We start from the raw sequence: 6,000 nt of genomic DNA on the forward strand, positions 1-6,000 counted from the left end.
TAAGCTGGTGGTAAGCAGAGCTGTGCTGCCTTGTGTGGCATGATTGAGTCCTATAGAGCCTCTGTTGTAGATTTAGATGACTAAGCTGAAAGTTCCACTACTTAGTTGGCACTTTGTGATAGGACTATGAGATTGCAGCCCTCTTTAATGTGGCTGTGGATTATGTGTCTTGGCCTGGATTTATTTGTATGTCTTAGAATAAAGCTGTTACTGACACTAAGCTCAGGGAAAAGACTTATACCCTATGCCTGATTAGTTGTGTGTCCCAACCAAGCTGGCCCCTGATCTGTAGGGCACTCAGGGAAAAGACTGTTTCTTGTGCTATGTACGGACCCATCAGGTGATCACTCATGAAAGAGCTTTAGGGATTAGACAGAGAGAGAGAGAAGAGGAAATAAACTTTAGTTGACATGCTGAAGTGCCCACTCCTGAGTGGACTACTCATCAGAACTCTTACATTCATCTGCTACTGCTGCCCAGACCTCTGTTCTAGCAAAGATCCTGATCCTCTTGATTCTAGGGGAAAACATCCAATGCAGCCCTTGGCACAGTGAAGGGGTTAATTCAAACCTGACTTATGTCTTATAAAGTAACGATTGCTGTGGATCCTTATCCATTCATCTGTCAATGTATTCAGGTTGTTTGCATATCTTGGCTAATGTGAATTATGCTGCAGTGAATCTGGGAATACGGATATCTCTTGGAGATTGTGTTTCCACTTCCTTTATATACACACCCATAAGTGGGATTTCTGGATTGTATGGTAGCTCCGTTTTCAATATTTTGAGGAATTGCCATTCTGTTTCCATTGTGGCTGCACCCATTTACTTTCTTGCACTGTTACTTTCACCAACAGTGAACAAGGGCTGCAGTTTCTCCACATCCTCACCAGCATTTATCTCTTATCTTTTTGCTAACGGCCAGCCTTAGGTGTGAAGAGAGATCTCATTGTGGTTCTGATTTACATTTCTCTGAGGATTAATGATGTTGAGTGTCTTTTCATATACCTGTTGGCCATTTTATTGTCTTTTTCAGAAAAATGTCTATTCCCGTCCTTTACCCATTTTTTAATCTGGTGATTTGGGGGGTTTTGCTATTGAAGTGTGAGTATTCCTTATGTATTTTGGATATTAACCCCCTATCAGATATAGGATTTGCAAATATTTTCTCTTCTTCTGTAAGTTGTCTCTTTTTAAAATTTTTTTTCTGTACCAAAACTTTTTAGTGCAATGTACTTCACTTGTTTATTTTTACTTTACAACTCAAGGAATGATAAAGAAAATGTAGTGTGTGGAGATATATATGTATACCATGGAATATTATTCAGCTTTTATTAAAGCTTCTTTTTTGGAGGGAATGTTGCCATTTGTGACAACATAGAGGATACTAGAGAACTTTGTCAAGTGAAGTAAGTCAGACCCAGGAATACAAATATTGTATGAGTTCATTGAAATGTGGAAGCATTAAAAAATAAGTCAAACTCATAGTAACAGAAAGTAGAATGATGTTTACCAGAGGTCGGTGTGTGGGGGGAAAGGGGAGACAACAAAAGTAGTATATAGGATGGAGGTCTCCAGGATCTGATGGCCCACCTGATGGGTCCATACATCACACAGGGTATAGCGTTTCCTCTGAGTGCCCTAAATCAGGGGCCAAAGCCTGTTTGGAAAAGGCACAGGGTATAATCTCTTGCCTGAGCTTAGCATCAGTCAAAGATCCATTCTAAGACACACAAATAAATCCAGACCAAGGGACATTATCCACAGCCACATTAAGGAGGGCTCCAATCCCACAGATCTGTCCCTGAATTCCAATTAATTGGCAGACTTTTAACATAGGTCATCTAAATGTATAACAGAGGCTAGACAGGATTCAACAATGCAAAACAGGGCAGCACAGTCTTGCTTACCATCAGCTTTACCTAGTTGGGGAGGCTAATTTGTGCACCAGTCTTGAGCCTGTCTTCTAATTTGGTGATTGGCAAGGGAGAGGGGCAAATATATGGAAGAAAGCAGAGCTTCAACTGAACCAAGGGTCAGTCCAGCTCCTAGAACACCAAATCCCACCCTGGCAAGGATGATAAAGGAGAATTCCGTTCTAGGAAGTTGTAACCCCAAATTAGACCACATCCACACGTATTTGGATTCCCATAGAAGACAGGAGCAGAAAAGGCACCACTTTCGCCAAGTCCTTTCCTGAGTCTGACTTCTATCCTACTTACCTCTCAAGGCTTCTCTATTATTATGCATAAGGACCATCCTGGAAAAAAAAAACATACTCCTCCAGAACTTTCTCCTGGGGGAGGTGGGTTTGCAAGCCTACTGTCCTTGGGGCATTCCGTCAAAAGGTCATGGTGACGTGATAGTTTGTTCAGCTCTGGGGTCACTGATCTGAGCAGGTGAACCTAGAGATAGAAGCAGAATGGGGAGCTGATTGGGCAATAAAAGAGTTAGACCAGAGAAACAGAGTATTTGCAAAGGTGGTTCAGAAAAGGCAAGAGGAATGTGCTGCCAAGACCAGCTAGACAGCCAGCTGAAGGGGTGGATGGAATTAATAGACAGAACACAATCTATATAATAGACACAATCCATATTATTCAATGGGACAGGGGACACTTGGCCTCAAGGACTGAGGTGAGGTCCCTCTGATCGCCACATATTTATTTTCAGGCAAAGAAATACAAGCATAGCAGGAACTCATACAGGCAGGGATATGCAAGTCAAAGCTCAGCAGTTCTAGTCTCCCTCCCTCCACCGTACCCCGGCACTATCCAAGGCCATTCCTTTAGGAAGTATCCTAGGAACAATCAGCAAGTTATGCAGATGGTGTCCCATTCCTGCAAGGGCCCAGCTTTCCTAAGTCCCTTGCCTTCGTGCTCGATAAGATACTCCCTTCTGGCCCTTGATTCCAAAGCACGACAATCTGGTATAGTAATTTATGAGAATCAGCAGGTCACATATTTCTCAGCCACCCATTTGTAACTTATTTTTCCTAAGCTTAAAGCCTAGCAAAAATGTTGCTATGATCTCCTGCAACAGAATGAAGGCCCCCACGGCACATATGGGGGGATTCCCACATGTACCCATGCAAACCCATGGAGAAGACAACCTACCACTAGTTATCCAGATGTGGCAGCTGAATAGGGTGTAATAGAGAGAGAAGGAAGTAACAGGAGAATTTGGGGAAAGGACAAGCTAAGAAAGAAGAAAGCAGGCAGATGCAAACAATCACAGTCCCTGAAGTGCAACTGAAAGACAGTTAAAGGAAGAGACTAACTATGGACCAGAAAACTATGTAAGCACAGTCAAATGGAGATATATGGACACAGGCATGGGGATACAGCCAAGGGGCATGGAGTGAGGTCAGCCAAAAGTAGACTCTGGAGGAGGGTCGGACAATTGGGAGAGATCTCTCAGAGTCAATTGAGCAGGGAATACACAGTGCTATGGGTTAAATTGTGTCCCCAAATGTTCATGTGTTGAAATTCTAACCTCCAGTGCCTCAGAATGTGACCTTATTTGGAAATAGGGCCACTATAGTTCTAATTAGTTAAGATGAAATCAAACTAGAGAATAATGGGTCCCTAATCCAATATGCCTGATGTCCTCACAAGGAGGGGAGATTTGGAATAAGACACACACACAGAGAATAGCACGTGAAGATGGAGGAAAAGATCAAGGTGATGCTTCTACACACCAAGATTGCCAGCAAAACACCTGAAGTTTGATCTCAGACTTGTAGCCATGTGAGCTGAAATAACAAATGTTTGTTGTTTAAGCAATCCGTTGTGGTACTTATTTATAGCAGCCCTAGAAAACTAATACATCCAGGATGATACCTAAAGCAATAACCGGGTAGGATGCACACAGTATCTCTCTCCCCCATTATATTCTTGGGGCTTTGATGCAAGAGGATGGTGACCTGATAGCACCTGGGAGCAGCTGATGGTTGTGATTAAAGAGCATTAAGCACGTGGAAACTGCTGTGTAGCTGACACTCTCACACTTCCTACTCCTCACCCTCTGGTCATTGCTTATCAGTCCTGCAATCAAACACTTTGTAAGAAATATCCTGGGTATGCATGTGGAGAACCTGTAGAAATCCCTGAAGGAGGTGAGGGTGAAGCCAGGGAGGAAGGAGGAGAATGTGGACACCTGCTCTTCTTCAATTTTCTCCAGTCAGGATAGCCGGGGGACAGTAAGCGAGGAACAGAGGAGAGGGGATTCTGGTCTCAGATAGGAGGATGATGGAGAGAAGATGCAAGGTGTGTTTTGGAAACTTGGATCTTAGCGCACCTCTGCCACCAATACTTTGTGTGGAAATTCACAGATCAAAACACAGGCAAAAATCTCACTTCTCAAGGAGCTTACTTTCTAGTGGATTGAGAAGTCTGTGATTCTAAGATTTCATGATTCTAAGATCTACTGGACCTATGGGTAAATGTTTCCATGATTCTGTCTGTTACCCAAAGAAATAATGGTGATGTGAGTCTGCTATTAGGAGACTCACCAACTCTCTCACTCACGATGTCTTCTGCACAGGAGCCCAGGGACCATGAGCAAGACAAGGACAATCTAAATGAGAGCTGTCCCCCTGGGTCTCTTGTTCCTGTGTCTCTCAACTCAGTCTTTCTGGGGCCATGGGAATTCCCTGTTATTCAACAATGAACCATGGGGTCAAGACAGCTCTGGAAACTTCTCCCCCAGCCCTACACTGTTTCTTTCACAAAAATCAAGACATCTTTTGGGCAACTTAGAGGCACCAACTACAGTGAGATGGGGATAGTGAAAAAGATGTGGAAAGATGGAAACAGAGGGAAAGGAGGGAGAGAGAGACAGAGAGACATACAAGGAAAAAGAGACTGAGAGGTACAGCAAGAGAGAAAGAAAAAGAAAGATATGAGGAGAGAGAGGGAGGGAGGGACAAGAGCAAAAGAGAGGGGGCCAGAGAGATCATGAATGAGAGGAAGACAGAGAGACATCTTCCTTATGACACTCTCTCCATCTTTTTTTCTAAGATGATGAGTTGATTACATTGAATTTTTTTTCAAAAGTAAATTTTGTATTCCTGGGGGAAAATATGTTTTGACGTTCTTTTTACATATTGTTAGATTCAATTTGTTAATAATTTGAAGGACTTTTAATATTCATGAGATATGTCAGTCGATAGTTTTCTTTTCTTATGAACTCTTCATCTAGTTTCGATATCCGGTTATTGTTAGTCTCATATAAAGAGCTGGGAAGTTTTATCTCAATTTTTATATTCTAAAGATGTTTTACACAATTAGTATTCGTTTTTTCTTAAATGTTTTGTAGAAATACCCAGTGAAGTTACCTGGGTCTGGAATTTACTCTTGGGAAGAATTTTAATTAAATCTTATTTCTTTAATACAGATTTGTCTATTTAAAGGTATGTATTTCTTCTTGGATGAGCTTTGAGTTGATGACTGATTTTATGTCTTTCGAGGGATTTTACCATTTCATCTAGATTCTCAAATTGGTTGTGTCAAAATGTTTATAATATTCTCTTATTATACTTGTAATATCTGTAGGATCTACAGTGGTAAACCCTGTTTCATTTCTGATGTGAGTTATGTTAGCTCCCTTCTCTTTTTTTATCATGTTAGTTCGTGGTTTATAATTCTTTTTCTTTTCAAAGATCTATCTTTTGTCTTTGTTAAGTTTCTCTAATATTTGCTTTCTATTTTGCTTATTTCCACTTTTACCTTTAATATTTTCTTCCTTGAACTTACTTTGAGCTTATTTTGTTCTTCTGTTTCTAAATTACTATGATGGAATCTTACATCATTGATTTAGACCTCTTTCTATTCTAATAAAAGCAACTAACATTATAAAATTCCCTGTAAGCATTGTCAGCAGCATTCCATAAATTTTATGTTGTATTTTTATTAATATTTACCTCAAAATATTTCAAAAGTTTCGAAGCAATGGAAGAGGACAAAACCCAGAAAAAGAATGAAATGAAAGAGAAATAAGGAAT

Source organism: Equus quagga, chromosome 13 (genome assembly GCF_021613505.1).
Source record: "Equus quagga isolate Etosha38 chromosome 13, UCLA_HA_Equagga_1.0, whole genome shotgun sequence".
Classification (NCBI taxonomy): Eukaryota; Metazoa; Chordata; class Mammalia; order Perissodactyla; family Equidae; genus Equus; species Equus quagga.